The sequence below is a fragment of the Natator depressus genome, chromosome 8, assembly GCF_965152275.1.
Source record: "Natator depressus isolate rNatDep1 chromosome 8, rNatDep2.hap1, whole genome shotgun sequence".
Taxonomy (NCBI): Eukaryota; Metazoa; Chordata; order Testudines; family Cheloniidae; genus Natator; species Natator depressus.
Genome location: NC_134241.1, coordinates 21,073,668 through 21,096,306, shown reverse-complemented (window position 1 = coordinate 21,096,306; position 22,639 = coordinate 21,073,668). Strand labels below are relative to the sequence as shown.

The 22,639-nt window shown below is 40.2% G+C and overlaps 1 protein-coding gene across 1 annotated transcript in view; it reads left to right on the top strand.

The window, feature by feature from the left end:
• The window catches only part of UBTD2 (ubiquitin domain containing 2), a 107,028-nt gene that overhangs the window by 9,136 nt on the left and 75,253 nt on the right, over nt 1-22,639 (top strand). The gene's annotated exons all lie outside the window — the stretch shown is intronic.

Below are 22,639 nucleotides of genomic sequence, written 5' to 3'. Positions count from 1 at the left end.
CTTCTGTAAGGCATTTGACTTGGTACCACACAACAGCTTCATTAAGAAACTAGTACAATACAAAATCAACATGGCACATAGTAAATGGATTAAAAACTGGTTAAATGATTGGTCTCAAAAATATAATTATAACCAGGGTAACATGGTCAAATAGATGCTTCAAGTGGGATCTTGCAGGGATTAGTTCTTTGCCCTATGTTGCTTGATATTTTTTATCAATGATTTTGTAGGAAAATCCCATATAATCATTACTGATAAATTTGCAGATGACTCAAATTGGGGGATTGGTAGATACAGAGTAGTCTGGATTGCTTGGTAAGCCACAAACTAACTTTGCATTTTAGTATGGCCAAATCTAAAGTTATACATCTAGGAACAAAGAATGCAGGCCATTCCTACAGGATAGGGGATTCTATTCTGGGAAGCAGTGAGTCTGAAAAAGATTATCCACCATGGTCCCCAAGTCAGTTGAATATGAGCTTCCAGTGCAATGCTGTGGCCAAAAGGGCTAATGAAATCCTTGGATGTGTAAACAAGGGAATGATTGAATAGGAGTGGGGACATTACATTACCTCTGTATTTTGATACTGGTGTGACCACTACTGGAATATTGTGTCCAGTTCTGGTGTCCACAAATCAAGGAGGTTGTTGATAAATTGGAGAGGGTTCAGACAAGAGCCCTGAGAATCATTAAAGGATTGGAATACATGCCTTCTGGTGAAAGACTTAAGGAGCTCAATCTAATTAGCTTATCAAAAAGAAAGTTATGGGGTGGCTTGATCACTATCTAAGCACCTACAAGGGGAACAGAAATTTGATAATGAGGGCTCTTCAGTCTAGCAGAGAAAGATAGAACAAGGTCAAATGGCTAGAACTTGAAGCTAGATGAATTCAGACTAGAAATAAGACACAACTTTTAAAATAACTATTGGAGTATCTTAGCAAAGGTTGCAGTGGATTCTCCATCATTGGAGATTTTAAAATCAAGATTGGATGTTTTTCTAAAATATGTTCTATCTCAAGCACAGCTATTGGACTTGAAATAGGATTTCCTTGTATTAATTCCTATGCCCCGTATTATACAGGAGGTCAGACTAGTCAATCACAATGATTTTTTTCTGGCCTTAAAAACCTATTAATCTTTCCTGTCTGCTTTGGGCTAGCAAGTGGCTAGGATGTAATTCAGGACCTGAAAGATTTATACTGTGACTTTTCTCCAATTGTAGCAATCCTATATTTCTGTTAATGGGAGCTGAATTAGTGACATTTGGAAAAGCTAAATTTCCTAAATACATGCTAATTAAAATGGTACTCCATATTGGACTTCAAACTCCCGATCCCTGCATTATAGGAATAAAGTTGCTGAGCTTGTAATACAATCTTAATTAACATCTTATTTTTTTGGACACTACAGCTATGAATTTTCACATGCCAAAAGTCTGATGACCAGAGCTACAGGTTGCTTTATGTATATATTTTGTTTTTAGAGTAGTCTTTGTTTTGTATACCAAAAATATAAGATTTTTATTTACTTACAATGATAATGATAAGCATTTGGCATTTATATTGTGACTTTGCAGACAGATCTGGCACCGCTGGTGATTCTGCTTGTCAGGAGGTAATACACAGGGACTGTTCAGTTAAATTCTCTGTGGAATTGGCTGTACCACAGCAGCAGATTTTCATAGTAGTTGGATACTGTCACATGACATCACTCGGCATAAGAGCCCAGTGAACACGGCCGTCCTCAAAATTACCCTAAATCTAAAACGAAAGGGTGTGAAATGACCCATTGCATGAGTACAAGGAAGGAAAAAACCTGGAGTCACTGACTCCAATATTTCTGCCTAGAATGGTTGTTGAATGAGACATTTAAACTGTAACTGGAGACCTGAAGGAGTGAAGAATCTGCTCTCTCTCTGTTATCTGGCTGAAACCTAAGACTAAGAGAAGGAAAGTTACTTTCTCTGCCTGGGACAGTAGACCAATAAAATGCTTTTTGTTTCTTTTCATTGTCGTTCTGTCTCAAATACAAAAACAAAAAGTGGCATCAAACCATCATTGAAGTTTCACTGTCAGTTACCAAAAATCAGCAAGTGCAACAGTTAAGGTTCCAAGAGCAGCTTTAACTCTTTCACTTTGCAAAGCCTCTATTTTATGGACTGTGCTTTACTGTGTAGTTTGATATTTGACTACCTTGAACTGTATACAATAAAATATTCAGGAGGTCTGATGTGGTCAACTTAATGTTGCAGTTGTAACATTAACTTTGCATTTCCTGTTTTTTGCTAACCATAGACCTGATTCTGCAGCCATTACTCTCTTTAGTCCTTTTCTGTTCCTGACTTTAGTGGGACTAGTACGGCTCAAGTGAGTAAGGCTAAAGGATGTGGTTGTGCAAGCTGAATGACACATTTTGCTTTTAATTTCCCAGTGTTCTTAAAACATACCTAAGGCAGCATGAACACGTACACTGCTCCAAATGTTGAAGAGACTGGAACTTTTTAAGCTACCTTACTTGTCTACGCTAAAGGGAAAAGTCGATCTGAGCTACGCCATTTGAGTTATGTGAATAGCGTAACCCAAATAGACATAGCTTAAATATACTTACCGCAGGATCCACACTATGCGACGGAAGATGCTGTCCCATCGACGCCTCTCTCTCTTCTCAATCAGGTGGAGTACTGGAGTTGACGGGAAAGCGATCAGCAGTCAATTTAGCGGGTCTTCACTAGACCCACTAAAATGACCACTGATGTACTGATCGCCGCAGCATTGATCCTCAGGTAGGTGTTGACAAGCCCTAGTGAGCTAAGTATCCTAATGCCCTGAAATCTTAGAGTAGTGTGAAATGTAGAGGCACTGTACATTCTCAATGCAAGTGCAGAAACGGCTAATTACATATGCCAACAGGGGTGCATTGGTTAATTTACTTGAGCGGTTTTAAGACCTTGTGGCCATTTAAAGCCTGTTTACAGCAGAAACTGCACACAAAGTGCAAACGCTGACTGAACAAAACTTTCTACTGCACATGTGTAGTAGCTAACTTTCAGTTCATATTTTTTTTTTCCAGAATTGAGAGTGGAATGACTGACTTCTCAATGAGAGCTTACCAGCAAAACTTCAAATTCTGGCTGTTTTGAACTTATCTATGAGAGGGCCACGGTTACCTTTTTTTTTTTTTTTTAAAGGGTTAAAGTGTAAATTTTTCCTTCTCTTCTGCAAAAGTCTAATATGACCAGGGATTTTGATGAAACTTAAAAAAAACAAAACTAAATTCCTGTTATGCTCAAGTTTCCATACTTGATAATTTGCCCCAAAAGATGATTTAAAAAAAAAGGCATAACTATACAATGAAGTTTATAATAGAAACTGTTTTTAGCCCTACAAGTTGCCTGCTATAATAAGATGACTACCAAAGAACTAAATAAGGTATTCATTCTGTAAACTTTTTTAAATTAATAGAGCCAGTAGCAGATAATTTTTGTAATGGAGCAGATATTATCATTGGAGTTAGAGCAGAGAATCCTCTACACAAAGACTGGAATTTGAAAACTTAATTTGCAAGCTTACTATGTAAAAAGGAAAGGTTTTATTAAAGGGTGGGAGCGTGGGGAAGAGAGAGAGAATGACCATGAACTGTCCTCTGGTTTCCCACAGTTTTAAGTGTGAGAGAAGGCAGGTTTTCAAATAACAATAACAAAGAGGAGAGCTTGGACTTCGCTCAATGAGCGAGTGTTCAGAAAAAAAATCTGAGGTTAAAATTTTGATAGCCTATGATATAATGTTGTATACAGTGTGGATTGATGCCATGCAATCTTAATAAACAGGAGAACGTTGAGCTATGATATATCTGTTGGAGCTACTGTTATTGACACTTAGAACTATTATTTATGGAGAAATTGACAGTTTGCCAACATATTAACAGGAAGAAATTTTTCACCTTTACACAGTAAGAAGGTGCCCATCCTCTGAGAATACTCTCAGGGCTAAATTGTGTCAGAATTAGGGTACAGCACTACAATACAGGCACCTCTTATAGAAAGTTTGTTATCTTTGTATATTTAAAATGGAACCGCAAAGCTAAATATCTGGCGCACATACTGTGAGCTGAGGGCACTCTAGGTTCTGTTTGCCAGAAGCTGGGAATGGGTGACAGGGGATAGATCACTTGATGATGACCTGTTCTGTTCATTCCCTCTGGGGCATCTGGCACTGGCCACTGTCAGAAGACAGGATACTGGGCTAGATGGACCTTTGGTCTGACCCAGTAGGGCCATTCTTATGTTCTTATGAAAGAGAATAATTTGTTTTGTCACTTTTTTTTTTTTTTTTTTTGGCTGAAGAACTACCATCCTCTGAGTTGCCTGTGTGAGTAAATATAGTTTCTTTTAAAAGAGAGTGCCTATGAAGTAGTGGAGTATACCAGCAGTGGGTGAATAACATCATACCAGCTGGTTTGGATTCATCAACATCCTAATATCCGCACAAACAAAGGAGTCCTTTGGAAGACTGGTAATTCCTGGACAATGGCCCTCTGGTGAGGAGGTAAATTATTTACAATGAAAATTGCTAATCCACACACCTTATACTTCTTTCATAAAATACTTCTTGGCAAAGGCATAAAATGTTGCATAAGTCTGGTACACCAGACTTCATAATTCTTACAAAATATTTTCAAGTGCACTTACTTATACATAATTAAGTGTAATTAAACCACAAATATCAAACTAAATGAACAAAACATTTTGATGCAGCATCCGTGATAATGGGATTCCATTGAAGTCGGTGGGACTACTAGTTCATCTTTGCAGGGTCAGTATCTTGCTCACTGTTAAAATGAGTGTTTGTAATATCAGGGTAGTAAGATTCTACTGTGAATGCAGAGTCAGGTCACTTTCAGCTAAGCTGAAAAGGGAAAATGTAAGACATGACTACTCACATATTTGAAGCCTATTTTAAGATTGCCACCATAGGTGGAGTCTCCAGTTCGAGTAATCATGGCCCCGAAGTCCCCCATACCTCTCAACATTTTAAAAATAGGCCCATATTGAGTTGTTGCTCACCCTGACCCTCCACTTTAACAAGTGACTCAGTACAAAGGTTAGTCTGACCTTTAATTTGTGTTCTTCTCCATTACGTTGTCCTCATATGCCATCCTTTTTTCCTTTAAACATTTCCTTACTGCATGTTCCCTGTCTCTCATCCTTAATTCTTTGTGCTATTGCTACCCTTTCTTGAGATCTCTTCAACTAATATGGAACCTTCTTATTCCAGCATCTGGTGCTATGTCCTATTAGGGATGTCGTCAGAACTTGCTGCTCACTGTAATAATAAAAACAAATAATTTCCTTTGTACTGTGTATGAAATTCATTAGATATTGTGTGTCCTGGACAGGTAATTGAATGATAGAGTTGCAGGTCCCAGCTGTGCTCTGGCACTTCAGAGAGAGAAAAAAAAAGCTGCTTCTTTTTTTAGTGCAAGCTGTCAAATACCTATTAAAACGATAGTTTTGTAAAGTGCTGTAGCATATTTGTGAGTGCCATCTCTAAGGTCTTTACCGTGTTTTGCTTAATAAAATACACAGAAGTATTTGGTGAAGTAAAGTTGTAGGAGGGCTTCAAAGGAATGCATATTTCTACAAATACAAAGAGTAGCATGGTAACAAATTTTCCAACTTACAGTAGGTTCTATAATGTTCTTATCACTGTCAGATTTATCAATGTTTGCCAATGCTGTGTAACAAATATTTTATTTTTGTAAATTGTCCTATTCAGTTCTTATTGTTTCAGATGTATACTTCTCCATGTTGCTGTCTAAATGCAAAACTAATTCTGTATCCAGAACAGTTCAAAGATGGCAATCCTAAAGTTGAATATGTGTTGTACATGACTACTTGATTAGCTAGGTCGGGGTGGCCAAACTGAGCCTGAGAAGGAGCCAGAATTTACTAATGTACATTGCCAAAGAGCCACAGTAATATGTCAGCAGCCCCCCATGAGCTCCCCCCTCCCTGCACCTCCTGCCCACGGCAGCCCTGCCAATCAGCGCCTCTCCCTCCCTCCCTGCATCTCCCGATCAGCTGTTTCATGGCATGCAGGAGGCTCTGGGGAGGGGCGGGAGGAGGAGCAAGGGCATGGTAGGCTCAGAGGAGGGGGTGGGAAGGGCTGGAGTGGGGGCAGGGTCTGTGGCAGAGCCAGGGATTGAGAAGTGAGAACCCCCCGGCACATTGGAAAGTTAGCGCCTATAACTCCAGCCCCGGAGTCTGTGCCTATACAAGGAGCCACATATTAACTTCTGAAGAGCTGCATGTGGCTCCGAAGCGACAGGTTGTCCACCCTAAGCTAAGTCCACATGATTTAAACTGGTCACATATTGTATACACTCGTGCTGATAGTACGTAAGTAGCATTCCGTAGGTCTCCTAGTCCAACTGAAACAGACAGATACTTTCATTGTACCTGTCCAAAATGCTTTGAGTGCTACGTTGTAGTCAAAACTTAAGCATGGTCTTTAGAAATAACTCAAGCTCACTCTTTGGTTTTGAATGAAATGCCTTCAGGTTAGACAGGGAGGGAAGGCAAATTGCAATCTTACAGCTGTTCTGGCAATAGAATAACTTTGGCATTTGTAGAAACAGGGAATGGATATTAAAATGTGATAATACATGGAAATACTAAGAAATTAATGCACTTTAGATCCAAATAAGCCTCTAGTTTTTATAAATGCTCTCTGTACATTAGACACTTCAGAAGATGACTTTTTTCTTAAGTGCTGCATGATTCATAAAATACACAGAAGGATTATTTTTCTATTGAAGCCAAATGAATTGTATTTCCCATTTGGGGAGTTAACGCCCTTATCTAAATGAAGCGGTTCCTTGCAAAACCTCTTTTCTGCTTTCTTAAAAACAAACTTAGACAGTGCTGTTGCCCAGATCTCTCTTTCAGAAGAGAGGGCGTGATATGAATAATTCTTGCATCCGTCAGCATCCAAGTCCAGTATTTTAATATCTCTTCATTGCTCTTTCTTATAGAAGGAACAATTGCTTAAACGTACTTTTCAGAGCTGGCTTGTGTAAGGAGAGGGGGCTCAGCATTTTGAAAGGCCTTTTTTCTTCCTGTGGGGTTATCATATTGTGGTTACTTTGAAGATGCTATCGTCTTGATCTTACTCAGAATTATGTCTTTTGTGAAATGCGCTTTCCATGTTTTCCTCAGTGAAGGTTGTAAATATATCACAGGATCAGGTTTTTTTCCATAGAATCAAAGTTTGGAAGGCATGCATATGAGTATCCCACTGAATGTGTTTGTTTTCATGTAACTGCAAGTGTTGAATGCATTCTGAAGGTTGGTAGTCATGTCCTGCATGTGTCACCTGGAGCTTCTGGATCTAGCAAGTCAACTATACTGGCTATACCAGACTTAGGCCAGTTTTGTCACTCATGCTGAGCTCTTTTATTTTTATGATTAAAAGATACATGTTTGACACCGGTGACAATTTAGAACAAAGTGCATCACAAGTTGAGAAATGTTGTTGAGGTTAGCTGTTTTAACTGGCACTCAGTGGGTAGATGAAAGCTGCTTGGGCTCTCTGATCTCCTCCCTCCCCGTATTATGGTGATGGGGCCAAGTAGCTCTAACCTGAGGAGAAATTTGACTCCTGATGTTTGAGCACCTTCCTGTTGCTCTTATAAGTAATCCTAAATGGGCAAGATGATAGTAAACTTTGGAGCAGCTTATATTGTCTTTGGAGCAGGAAAGTGCCTCATTCCCATGTCAGTTCTCGCTGGAGACTATCAGCTTCATAGTCTGGTAGCTTGATATTGTAACTGCTCACAAGAACCCCCATAGCTAATTATATTCTTAAAAATAAAAAACTAGACTTGTTCATGTTCTGTCTCACTGAAAACTGAATAATAATGGTCAGGTATATGGACAGTGTTTTAGTATGTCTAGGGGAAAGAAGAGCAGCAATTGGATCTAGGTAAAAGATCATATCTTCTGATTAAATGATCATAGTAGGTTTTTTTTTGGGGGGGGGGGGGGTAGCTGTAGATGCAAAATAGAACTTTATTTGGGATGGGGTCGATATCCAGAAGAGGGAAGAGTATCACAAACTGGCTTCAAATATGAGGAATTTAAAAAAAAAAAAAAACACTAAAATGTGCTGGGTTTCAGTAAAAGGGAAATGATACATTCTTAAAGACTGCTGTCATCTGCAATTGCTTTAGTTTCATTAGCAGAGAATTCCAAATACTGTGTGTGTTCAATAAGGACTTTCTCCAAACCTAGTAACAGAGAGGGGGAATGTTGCATTTGTGAATGGACCCAAAATGGAATGTCAACCTTCTGCCGAGCAGTAGCAGGTGTTGGGACCTTGCTGGTTGGGTTCCTGTTAGAAGAGGGATTCCCAGTGATGGCAGTCTGGAATATATTCATAGTTAACTCATTTTATTTGCAGACTTACACCTGTTGTGGAACAGAGGCGCTCACAAACGGCAGGCCCGCAATCCCCTCTTTCAGAGCTCTCAGCTCAATCAGGGATGATTGGTTCTGCTTCAGGAATGGATTAGGAGATTAAGAAAAAGTATACTCTCCCTTACTGTTTGCCACGGCTCTCTCAAAGCAATGCATCGGAAAACCAATGGAAGCACTTCTCCAAAGATTGAACAATGCTCAATGCTAAGAACAGCTCTTAAAATAATATGTAACAGACTCCTGAGCAAAGGGCTATCTTAAAAATCCTTAAAATTTATTGACCGTACATTTCTTTTGGTATGGTCTTCTGAGATGGCTCAATGAGCAGAATCCAATTGCATACTCCATGGAACATGTCTCTGAATATACCTTAGGAATTTGAGTGTGCACCACTTTTTTTGTACGCCAGTAGCTACTTTTCTCTACTGATTGTATCTGGGGAAAATAGCGCATTTCAAATGGTACAAATGAAAGTGACCAACCTTAATATTTATTATCAACCTACATTTTTTACACACAGATGCAGTGGGAAACTCCTGTTAGGAGTTAATGCCTTGCATTTGTACCCTACCCTGTATGTAAGAGTGAGGTGGGACAAGATTCCAGTTCCCCTGAGGAAGAAAAATATAATTAAAGCCCTGTTTATTTCCTTGCTTGCTGGGACTATTTCCATCGTTTGCAAACTGATGTGAGGAGAGTCTTGTTCTGACTTAACATTTTTAAGTAGTCACCATTTCATAGCTGAGAACTACCATTATCAGGCTTGTGTGAGGCCTTCAAGTTTGAAACAGTGTTGCAAAGAATCAAATACAGTAACTCCTCACTTAAAGTCGTCCAGGTTAACGTTGTTTCGTTGCTGATCAATTAGGGAACATGCTCATTTAAAGTTGTGCAGTGCTCCCTTATAACGTTGTTTGGCAGCCGCCTGCTTTGTCCATTGCTTGCAGGAAGAGCAGCCCGTTGGAGCGAGCTGGTGGGGGCTTGGAACCAGGTTGGACCGGCAGCCCCCCATTAGCTCCCCGCTCCCCTAAGTTTCCTGTGCAGCAGCCACCCAGCAGGCTATCAATTGCCGGCAGTTCAGCCGTCCCTCCCCCCACTGCCATGTGCTGCTCCTGCCCTCTGCCTTGGAGCTTCTCTCCAGAGCCTCCTGCTTGCTGGGGGCGGGGGGGAAGAGAGGGGAGTTAATGTCAGGGTGTCCCCCTCCCCCGTGCTCCTGCCATTAGCCCGCTTACCCTATCTCTATAGAGCAGGGGGGACTCACGACAGGACTCAGGACCTGGCAGCAGCTGCTGCGGTCTCAGCTTGCTGATTAACTTAACAAGGTAGTGTACTTAAGTGTGGTGTCAGCGTACTTAAGGAAAAATGCGCATCTCTGCCTCTCACACACACAAGGTGTGTCTCTGTCTGCCATGCTGTCTCCCCTCCCTCCATTCCTGCTGCCTTGTAGAGTGTGAGGCTCCATTAACAACAATGAATTAACCCTTGAGGGCTCAGACAATTGCTACTTCATCATTTAGCAGTAAGGCATCCCCTGGGAAATATCCCATCCTCTGACTCCACCACCTCAACCACGCTTCACAATCATCATCACTGTGTACAGTATTAAATTGTTTGTTTAGAGAGTGTGTGTGTGTGTGTGTGTATAAATTTCCCTGGAACCTAACCCTCCCCCATTTACATTGATTCTTATGGGGAAATTGGATTCGCTTAACATCTTTTTGCTTAGTTGCATTTTTCAGGAACATAACTACAATGTTAAGTGAGGAGTTACTGTATTTTCCACTGAATGCATCCGATGAAGTGAGCTGTAATAAATAAATAAATTTGTTAGTCTCTAAGGTGCCACAAGTACTCCTTTTCTTTTTGCGAATACAGACTAACACGGCTGCTACTCTGAAACCTGTTATAGCATTGAAAGGGGAACCTTCTGTGTTATCTAGTTCAACAGCTTCCATCAAGCAGAGAAGACTCCATATTAGAAATTCCACCAACTGATCTGATCTTGCCTTCACTCTTGAGTTTGTCTAATCAGTTAAACGGTCACTATCTTATTGTTCTTCCTGCAGGAAACTTCTTCCAAATTTCCTTGTTGAATTAGTCTTTCATTAACATAGTCTGCTGCTGTCCTCCAGCATTTACATTTCTTACCCTTTAAGAATTTATGTAATTATCATTTCCTTAATAAACTCATTTCTTTACCATGAAAGGTATGGTCTCAAGTCCCCGTGCTATTTTACTTGCTCATATTTTATACCTTTCTGTTGTATCTTCTCTTATTTGTTTGACATTGGCAAAGGAGGAACACAATTTAGAGCCATTTGGAAACATTTTCAAATATTTTTTAAATAAACAAGATGTTTACATATAGATGTTTATGCAAGGGATAGGGTGGAATTTCACAGACCCTTCCCAAACAAGGATGCCTCTGATCAATGTGTCTGGAACACTACTTGACTAAAGTCTCCAATTCAACAAGAAGATTGATTCAGGTCACAGGCTAATAAAAAAATTAACAAAATTCCTGTCTTGTTCATGAGCCAAAAATCCACAACTTCCATGCTGCGTGAAAAGGGAGAAACAGTTAAAAAAAAAATAGTAGTTCCCAACTTGTCTCTCTTAATTTTTAATATGGCATCTATTGCTATGATACTCAAGCACTATCCTGATGTAATTCTGGGGACTAAGGACCCAATTTTGCAATGGGATCTGCTCAGGCAGAGACCCATGAAAATCAATGGGGAGGTCTGGCAACTTGGATCTCGCTGTGGGACTGGGGCCTAATGTTTAATTTATTATGGGCACATCTGCACAGCAAAATTTTACTTTGGGACAAAGTATTATATAGCTTTGTTTCTCTTTAGCATTTTTAAGGTGCCAATCACAGTTATATTTAAAAGCAACATAGTGTCTTGACTGTGTTACATAGCTTGTCTTCTGTTGTTCTGGACTGTTACAGCCCTGCAGCTCTACAGAAATTAAATTAAAAGACTCAAGTCCTTAATAGCAGGTACTGTACCATGTGTGCTCACTTTACCAATCAGGCTTTAATTTTATATATTGGTAAAACTAGCTCTTCCAAACACATTGTCTGTGGTCTCACTATGCGTTCAGTTGCTTTCTTGGAGCGGTAACTTGGATTAGAAGCTTGGGCTGTTTGGATCAACTCCTGCCATTCCAGATGTGGGTGTCTTAAATGCCAGGAATTTTTTCCATTTGGCAGTTTTCCTTTTTTATTTTTTTTCTGAACAGTTGTTTAGCAACCATAAGGACTGATCCTAATCCAAAAATATTATCAAAGGTAAAATGTTTATAGTTTAAAACTGCCAAGTTAAAAAATAAAAGTTAAGAAAAGTAATGGTAGTGGAAGGTTTTGTTTTTTTCTATACCAGAGGTCTCAATTTCAACAACTGAAATTTTGTAAAATTTAGCTTTCATCAAACTTTTATTTTGCCCATGTTCCAGCCAGCTCTACTCTAGATAGAACTCTGAAACGTAACCAAAATGTGAATGTTTGCATGAGAGTTAACAATCACAGGATTGGTAGCAAATATCAGCATATTTAATTGCAACCAAATCAACTTCATTTTATATTTCTACTGTTTTATTCTTGATAAACTTGGACTGGTTCTAATTTCTGCAAGCAGCTCCACAGCCAGAACAAAAAGTTGAGGGGGAGCAGTTTTGTCTAGTTCTACTTGCATAAAGAACGCTTCACAAGATGAAATTCCCCTTGGATTCAGATCCAATAACCATTAATTTTATAGTGGGAGATGAATTTACTAGCTTTACCTATTTTTGAAAAAATTTAGCTCCAGTACATTTTTTTTTCCCCCCGGGGTGCACTAATAGAAAAGTTCCATGTAACTTGTCAAAAGCTTTTCAACCTAAAATGATGTACAGCAGTTACAAATTCTTTTGACTGAATAGTGTGTTTGATGATATATATATAGACTACTAAATATCAACAGAAATCAGTCTTGAGGCCTGTTAATCATCACTGATAGATGCTTCTCTAATCTTTCGGAGACAATCTTAAAATAATTTGTATTGCCATTAAGAAGCATTAGAGGCCTTAAAGGTCACCCCACTAAAAGTGAAATTAATTTTAATTTACCATTCTGAATTATGAGAATTTTAAAAACCTGCATATTAAACTCAAATATTTGCTAAAGAAGTTAGGTTTTTTGGTGTTTGCCTCATCTTGAAATTATTTCTTACATAAGAACTGCCAAAGTAGAAAAGACCAATATTCTAGCTAGTCTGAAATTCTGTTTGAAGGGCCTATACTGCATAAATCAGAAGAAGATGCTTACCTTCATGTGAAGCGCACAGCCAGTTGTGCAGTACTATGCCCTGGGGTGGGGAGGGAATGTAAATTCTAAATTCAAGCATGAAAACAGCAGCACTCAAAGTCAAGGAGAACATAAACATTGACATAGTTGGAATAGTTAAGAGGATTAATCTCTATATTTCATTCTAGGCTTCTACCCCACTTGTAAGGAGTTTGCATCCTTTCTAGTTAGTTATGTATACATCAGTGAAACATTTCTTTCTGCTGTGGGGAGAGCAGATACATGTAATACCCGATCCTACCTGGTTACCTTCTCCTTGTTACTCTTCAGACTGGCCTCTGTTCTTCTGGGTCCCACCTCCAGCCACATCTGTGTGTTTTCTTTGTATTTTTCTGATACACAGTTATTTGGCAGTGCCTCCACCTGGCACACTCCTTCCTGGCAAAAGTATCTGAGGGGCTGCTTTGAAGGAAAAAAATCTAGCTACCATTTAACTCTGATTTAGCCACCTGATGTATGGAGACTTCCATGGAGTGTAACAGAGACATACAGTATATCAAACCAGGTTAAACAAATATTCATAGGGTCACCTGTGCCCAACCCTGTAACTTACACCAGAGGGGAATAAGACTTTAATGTCCTGTTGGTATGCATACTATGTTGAGGCCCTGGCTGGCTGGTGAGGGGGATGCATTGAATAGTAGCAGATAGAAAGTTATCCCATCACTGTAGGACATAGTCATTGGATAGATATCTTCCAGACAGTGGGCCTGACTACCTAAGTAATGGTTGATGCACTCTCAAACTCCATGACATGGAGGCTCCTCAGTTTCAGATCCTGGTCCAGTTCCCTCACCAGCTGTAGGAGGCGTCTGACTGTCCATGCTATGCTAGTCATGTAGAACTTTTCACTACTAAAATTGTACTGCTTCTGCCTCTGAGGTACCTCTTCCCATAGAGGGACTCAGGGAACAGTGCAGACTATACAAAAAAATTGTGTAAACCCTAAATCCTCATTTCTTATTCGAAAAAACCCAACTGTAGGTTGAAACAGGCAGGGACTCTTGATCTAGCAACAAGTATTTCTTGCCTTATGGTAACTGTTTTAGCTAAGGGACTAATCGAGTCCTAAGCTAATTGGGAGCTTTCCCAGCTGAAACCTATGAACTGAGAGAGACCATGAACAGGGTCTGGAACAAACTGAGGGATATTGCTGCCAAATAGCCAGAGGCCAGTTTTCACGGTGCAACCCTGCATGCAGGCATGTGACTCCCAAGCTCACCAAAAAGCATATCCTTCCTTCAGTGGCTGGCTCCTCTCTCTCCACTTGCTACCCCGGTGCAGTCTATCCTGAGAACCTTCTTCTTTGGTTAGGCTAGCTTCATGTTCCTGGTCTTAACCTGTCAATCATCCTCACTTTAATCTGCTTGCTCCTTTGAGCAGGCATGCTGGTGGCCATCCAGGCATGTGCAGCAATAACTCCCCTGAGCTGGCAGAGTCCTCTGCCACTCAAGCTAGTGTCTCTCCTCTCTCCCTCTTGGTTGTTGGGCAACTGAGATTTTGAGCCTGCCCTTGGGCTTGCGACATTCTGGAAGCAGCATTCCTCTCCCTGGGGTTTCCTCGGCAACCCACAGTGCTCCACACCTGAGCTACTGGCACCAACATTGCAGAAGCCAAAGTAAACTCTCTGGAGGTTACACTAGGTTGATGCGAGAGGCCTTCAAGTGATTAAAATATTAATAAAGCTGTTAACAATATTGAGCTATATCCTAATGATGTGTCTAAACATCTTTATAGTAGTGAGGATCCTGAGAACCAAATTCTATAGTTGCTTTGAGCAAGGGTTCAAGAAATACTCCAAAGCATAGACACTAGAACAAAACAAATCATAATGAAGTGAATCTTTGATGAAAGTTACATGGGCTGTGGGTGGATTTTGATGAGCGAAACTAGATCCTTAGGCACTCAAGCTCCAACCATAGACATTAGTGTTATAGTTATCACACAGGTTCACGCAAACCAGGAAGTTTGAAGACTATATAGTGTTTACACTAGACGTTATCATGGGAGCAGAATGGGCTTCTTCTCATTAATTATATTCTAGTAGTATTCAAAGTCCCAGTCAGGATTGGTGTCCCACTGTGCTAAGCCATATATAAACACACAGACATGATCCCTGCCCTGAAGATTTGTAATCTGAGTCTACAGATGGAAGTATTTGGTATATATAGTTACCAGATTAGTATTCTACTGGCAGTTATGCAATACTAGAAAAAGACTTTGCCACGTAATCACTTTTAATTATTTTTATTCTAAATATTACAATATACATAATGCATACTTTTTGTGTTCAATAATATGTCTATCTAAGCAAAAGTGGTAGTATACCTATAAAATAGCAAATATATTCAAAACCACAAGGTAAGAATAAATCCATAGTACTTATTTATTTTGAAATAATTGCGGTTTGGGATATTTGTACTTGATAAATCTTGTGGCAGTTGTGCCTAAGCATATCTTGTGCTAATGCTTCTTAACTCATTGGCTACCCTCTATGTACCAACAAAGTCCATGTCCTTAAATTATTTAATTTTCAGAAAAAAATTAATTTCACTTAAAAAAAAAAAAAGAAGAAGAAAAAGAAAAAAGGATCTGGAAAGTAAACTCAGAGCCAAGAAAGACACATCTTGCTAAAATCTAATTTTTCCTATTCTGTTAATTTGAATGCACTTTTTAAAAGGATACATGTATTTAGTCTGATTTTAAAACATTCATGTCATTTTAATGATACAGGGAAAGAGAAGTGGAGACACTTGGCCCAATAACTCACATTCCTAATTTTAGAGTGGAGTGTTACAATGGGAAATAAGAGGTATTTTGTGCCCCTTCTTGGTGGGTTTTTTAAATCCTATAGTGCCTTTCAAAAAGAGTAAACTCATGTCCTGACAGATACGATGTTCAAACCTGTATTTGAGCTCTTGCTGAGTACATAATGGCTTATCCCTCTGCCTACACAATCGCTGCATTTCCAGTATTTATTTCTCTGTGCACAGCTCTCTGCTTTCTTGAGTATAAAGGTGCTTTATTAAACCAAATTATATTTTGTAACCGTACTTTCCTTTTAAAAGGAAGGAAAATTGATTTGGTGTGACATGAATGAATGACATGTGACCTTGTGTATTATAAAGCATATCATAGCCCATATAATACACAAAAAATACTCCTATCCCATCAGTTTTAAATCCAACTTATTTTAGCATTAACTCTTCATAAATAAGTCTGATTCCTAGACTATAATTTGCCAACATCTATTTGTGCAATAATTGAAACTGGTGGCACTAACTGTATGCAGTGTGCAACACAAGGCTATCCTTTGCAACTGTGAAGGTAGGAAAATCTGTTTAATAATAGTGGTTTCTAATCCACCATGCAAGGTATGAAGAACTTCTCATACTGTTGCTCGTCTCTAACTCCAAAATAAATGTAGGCTACCCTCCCCTCAACCCCCCCCCCCCCAAAAAAAACACACCTGTGCATGAAACAGGAATTCTTTACACTGGAAATTTGACTTGACTTAGTCTTCTTATGGAATCAATTGTGCATATTGGTAAATAATGCATAATTCCTGAGTAGCATGGAATCTCTGCCTATTTATAGTTAATATTGCCATACATAAATTATTTTTGTTCCTGTATGTATATCTAACAAAACAGTATTCCTTCTTTGTATAAGAGTTACGGGTTATTTTTCTTGAGGTAACAAAAATTCAGAAGAAATGTCTCTGCGGAAGTATTCTGTGAGTCTATCAAAACAAACAAATTCTTTGGTGTCTTGTCCAAGTGAATCCAAACTACAAGTCCTTTCTGAGAAGGAAAATGCTTTCTCATAGAGTGACTCAGAATGCAGCTGAATGTTTTGTACTCTTTTGGCAGCAGAGGCATACTAAACTAGCCCAGATTAATGAAGACAGCAGGTAATCTAGTGGAAACGGAGATAAGCAGAGAAAGCTGCTCTGGCTTTAAGAACATTTATGTGAATTTTCTTGTTCTGTACACTTTATGGATACAGTACATTTATATTTTGTGGCTAATCTATGGATTTCTTGTGTCTCAAGTTAATACCTAGCTCTGATTGTGGATTGTATCGTTCTTATGGTCAAATAATGTCTTTTTGTTCTGTGAAGCATCATTTATCTAAATAATACAAACAGTAGTAATTACATGCCATGTAAATCTCATAAAGATGTAAAAAGAAAAGGAGTACTTGTGGCAACTTAGAGACTAACAAATTTATTTGAGCATAAGCTTTCGTGAGCTACAGCTCACTTCATCGGATGCATCCGATGAAGTGAGCTGTAGCTCACGAAAGCTTATGCTCAAATAAATTTGTTAGTCTGTAAGTTGCCACAAGTACTCCTTTTCTTTTTGCGGATACAGACTAACACAGCTGCTACTCTGAAACCTATAAAGATGGAAAGCTCATACGTGTAACTGTCTTGAAATGAATCACTTTGAATTAAGAATGTTTGAAACCTCATTTAGGGAATGTTATGTTTTGAGAGGATTTTTGACAACCACCCAGCCCTGCAAATTACTTCAGTCCTGACCCTGCAAATTACTTCAGTCCTGACCAAGAGACTACTGAGAAGTAATTAAGCCTGTAGAATGTGCCCAACTAGTCCCCTGCCAAAAAAGGTAATCCTGAGTTCATGTTCTCGTTCCCTTCATGTGCTAGCAGTTCTTGTCATCTCACATTATACACTGCTAATGCACAAATGTTGTGAAATTTTCACAGCTTTTCAATATGAGGAGGATTAATCAAAGATAATGCTAGTAATTGATGATTACATTATCATTTAAATCCTACTAAACTCAGTGGCAAACACTTTTAGGAAAGTGAGAAAGGAAAAGCAAGTCGTATGTGCTGATTGCAAAAGCATAGTTACCTGAAATAATTTCTTCTCAGGTGCATACAGTTTGTTGCCCTCTGTCATCTGTAAATACCTGTCTATCTGGTGAATCCTCTGGCTATATAACATGATGCTTATTCTGTGCCTAAAAGTCTTCATTGTCATTTCAAGTTGCAAATATGAGATGCTATTTCAAAGTAAATTTTAACTGTGAAAACTGAACTCTGGCGCATTTTGCTGCTGTTCCAAGATCTGCATATTCCATGATCCAAGGAAATTAGATGATAGACAAATTAGTGATTGTCAGCCTGGCAGCGCAGAATATAGTCCGAAGAGGACATATTGGATATCAAAGTAGCATACCTCATAGGTCCGTCTGGCCTTCTCTGGTATATAGTCCCCCATAACACATTGTAGAATAAATTTTAAATTATCCATCCTTAGCACTTTACTTTTATTGTAGCAGGGTATAATCTCTGTCCTGTCACCCTGCTGTCAGAAACCCCTAACATTATGATAATTCTCAATTTGAACACATTCTTCCCAGTCAGTTTGATTTCTCAGTGTTTCATAGTCCCCAACATTCTCAGTTAGAATAGTTTTTCTGTTGATCAATTTGTATTTGACTCTTGAAATCTGCTTTCAAGTTTACTACCCATTGCAATTATTGTAACCCTGGTCATCTCCAATCAGGTTCTAGTATCTGTGGTTTTCACTGGCTAGCACCAACATCATTTTGATAATCAAAGCTTGCATGCTACAGATGGGTCAGAAACTGAAAATAGACAGGCTTGTCTTGCAACTCATGGAAGCTTTGGAGTTCTACCACAACTTAAACAAAAAGAAAAGGAGGCCATGTGATATATGCCATCATGTGCCAGCAATGCCCCTCTGCCATGTACATTGGTCAAACTGGACAATCTCTACGTAAAAGAATAAATGGACACAAATCAGACGTCAAGAATTATAACGTTGGAGAACACTTCAGTCTCTTTGGTCACTTGATTACAGACCTAAAAGTTGCAATTCTTCAACAAAAAAACTTCAGAAACAGACTCCAAGGAGAGACTGCTGAATTGGAATTAATTTGCAAACTGGATACAATTAACTTAGGCTTGAATAGAGACTGGGAGTGGATGGGTCATTACACAAAGTAAAACTATTTCCCCTTGTTTATCCCCCCACCCTCCCACTGTTCCTCAGACGTTCTTGTCAACTGCTGGAAATGGCCCACCTTGATTATCACTACAAAAGGTTTTTTTCTCCCCGCTCTCCTGCTTGTAATAGCTCACCTTACCTGATCACCCTCGTTACAGTGTGTATGGTAACTCCCATTGTTTCATGTTCTCTATGTATATAAATCTCCCCACTGTATTTTCCACTGAATGCATCTGATGAAGTGAGCTGTAGCTCATGAAAGCTTATGCTCAAATAAATTTGTTAGTCTCTAAGGTGCCACAAGTACTCCTTTTCTTTTTGCGAATACAGACTAACACGGCTGCTACTCTGGAACAACTTAAACAGACCTTCCTAAATTTATTTTCAAGTATCCTCTATCATCCTATGCATTAATAGCAAAACAAACCAGGAGTAGAAGTTATCTGACATTTGATACCAAGTACACTGCTGATGGTTCCATACCACTCTGAGCTGAGATGATTGAGAGCATTGGCAGCTGACCTCTTTATTCCTCTTTACCCTTTCACCCACAGCTGGAACACTTCAATTACTGAGGTTACTCTGCTGTTAGATGTCTGATTTTATTGTAGAGTAACAGGCCAGTATAGCAGGTGGGAGTTCATTTTTATGAAAAAAAAAATTAGTTTGCTATTTTCTAATTTTTCTCTCAGTGGATGTGATTGTTAGAGGATGGTGTTGGTCAACTTGATATTTACTTGGAGTTAGCTCAGGGCAAACACATGCATACCCAAGTATAAAGTTTCAGGCTTATTAGTTGAATATCTAGTCCAGAAATGTTTGACAAGGAGAATAAAGCAAACTGCTGACCTGTCTCTCCCCTCCTTTCCTGTATCATTATCTTTGATTTAAGTCACCATTTTATGATGGAGATCAGCCTGGTAGTAGTTTCATTTGTGAGCACTCCAATTTGTGAATGTTAAAATAAAATCATAAATGTTCTTTTTGTATCTTGCTATCTGAACTACTTGGAGACGCAATAGCAAAGCTAATGAACTTCTATATTTACACTCGTTAGTGTCAACTATAACTTGTTTTTTAAAGTGACTTTTTCCCTATATAGTAATTTTAAAAGAAGAAGAAATTTAAGTTCTTGAGTTTAAATTCCACCTTCCTCAGGAAAGGAGTCAAAAAGGTGGTGGTCAATATTGTAGGGAAGAAAAGTACTCCTACAGGACAGGCTTCATGACGATAGACATTTAGGTTCCCAATCCTGAGTGGAGCTTTGAGTGATATTGCAGTGCCAAAATCTGTTAGCATTTCGCATCTTAAACTGATAATACTCAAAGTCGGTGCTAGAGTTCGCTTTCTGTCCCTAATTCACTGTTGTGCCAAGGTTCTATATTACAGGGCCTTTGTTGATAGGTAAAATTGGAGAGACTTTATTGCCCACCGTTGGGAGATGGGTGATGGATTATTTCACAGAAAGAAATCTGACATTTGAGGAGTCTAGGGAATACATTTTCCTGTCACTATACATTCTATATGCAGTCTTTTTTGTAACCACAGTGATCAGCATAGTTGCATGCACACACAGCTGCTGTGTTTGATCTCACAGGGACAGAAAAGTTTTTCAGAAATTACCGGGGTATAGTGTTAAGAAAAATGAGAGGAGTAGGTTTGAGCAAGACACTGGTGTAAAAATGTCGATGAAATAAGCCAGGAGTGAGTACAAATTATTTCTATTAGTCATTTAACTGAGCATAAAACAGTAATTAAATCATAAAATACTGGCTTGCAAAACGAGGAGAGAACTCTGTTAATGCCTAGAAACATAGAATTTCAGTCAGATGTCTGTCTCAAGGAACAAGAGAAGAGATAAATAAGCACACTTACTTTCAACTGAGCAATTGTTTTTCAGTTTCCTGTAAGGCATGAGTGGATCTCCATTTCCAGCTATAAAACTAAGGGCTTGGCTACACTTGCGAGTTACAGCGCACTAAAGGAGCTCTGGGTGCACTAGCTCACTACCCATCCACACTGGCAAGGCATGTAGAGCGCACTGACTCAGCGGCTGGTGCGCTCCTGGTACTCCACCTCGGTGAGTGGAATAACGTTTTGTGCGCCCCCGCTGGAGCACTGTGGCGCTAGTGTGTACGCCCTGGTCTGTTAGTGCGCTCTGATCAGCCTCCAGAAGTGTCCCACAATGCCTGTTCTAGCCACTCTGGTCATCACTTTGAACTCTACTGCCTTGCCCTCAGGTGACCAACCATCAGACCCGCCCTTTAAATCCCCTGGGAATTTTGAAAATCCCCTTGTTGTTTGCTCAGCCAGGCGTGGAGTGCTCTCAGCGAATCTTTCCAGGTGACCATGCCTCCACGTGCCAGGCGATCCCCAGTATGGAGCAATGGTGAGGTGCTGGACCTCATCAGTGATTGGGGGGAGAAAGCTGTCTGGTCCCAGCTGTGCTCCAGCTGTAGGAATTACAATACCTTCACGCAGATATCAAGGGACCTGATAGAAAGGGGCCATGACAGGGGTGCACTGCAGTGCGGGATTAAAGTGAAGGAGCTGCAGAATGCTTACCGCAAAGTCCGCGAGGCAAGCAGCCACTCCAGTGCTGCCCCTGCCACCTGCCATTTCTACAAAGAGCTGGACGCGATAGTTGGGGCCGACTCCACCTCTACTCTGAGGACCACCATGGACGCTTCAAAGCCCAGTTCATCAAGGGAGGAGGAGGAGCAGCAAAGCGGGAGCGAGGGTGATGAGGCAGAGGAAGACACCCCGGAATCCCTAGATGAATGCAGCCAGGAGCTGCTCTCAAACCAGGAGGAAGGTAGCCAGTTGCGGCGGCCGGTGCTTGGGGAAGGACAGACACCAGAGGAGGTTCCCAGTAAGCGGCTTTTATTTTGGGAAGGAAGTCATTCGGTGCGGGCCCTTGGGGTGTAGAGGTTTAGGGCTGCATGCATGCCTAGATGCAGAATAGGGTGTTTGATGTGCTCTCTCACATCGTGGTAATCGGCCTCAGTGATCTCTTCAAAGTCTAATCCAGAACTTGGGCAATGCACTTGTGCAGGTTTCTTGGGAGAGCCACTGTGTTCCTTGTCCCAGTAAGGCTAACTTGTCCGCGCCACGGTGCCGTGAGGGGCAGGGGGACCATTGCTGTACACAGGCAAGCTGCATATGGGCCAGGGCGAAATCCGCATTACAGTAGAATACCCTCCCTTACTTCCCAGTTCACCCTCAGCAGCGAGATATCTTCCAGGACGAACTCCTGTGGAAGATATGGGGACAGTGTTCAGGATAGGGGCCCCCTGCCACTGTTGATTCTCCCCAAGGCACAGAAACCCAGAGGACAGTACAGCCATGAAACAAGCAGTCACGCTTGACCCTGTGCTTGCTCACCATTTTGGGGCCCCTGTGGATTATGTGCGCTCGCTTTGGGATGGGCAAATTATGCTGTTGTGTAGATTGCTTGCCCTTAAGTATGGGAGAATCATTGCTCTGTCTGGTGTGAACAATGTAACCTCTGTTAAGTGTTGCATTTTGCCTTTACAGATACAACCTTGGGATCTCAGCCATCTGTGTTATCACCGGCCGAAAGACTCCAAAGAATCAGAAAGAGGCCAGGTAGAAGCAAGGAAGACATGTTGCATGAAGTAATGTAGCATTCAAGTAATGAAAATCAAAAAGTGCAGGAGTGGCGGGACAGTGAAAGGAGGATCCACCAGCAGAATGAGGGGCGCCGGCACAAAAGTGCGGTGCTCCGGCAGCAAAGCACGGATCGGCTGATAAGCATAATGGAGCACCAAGCGGACTCG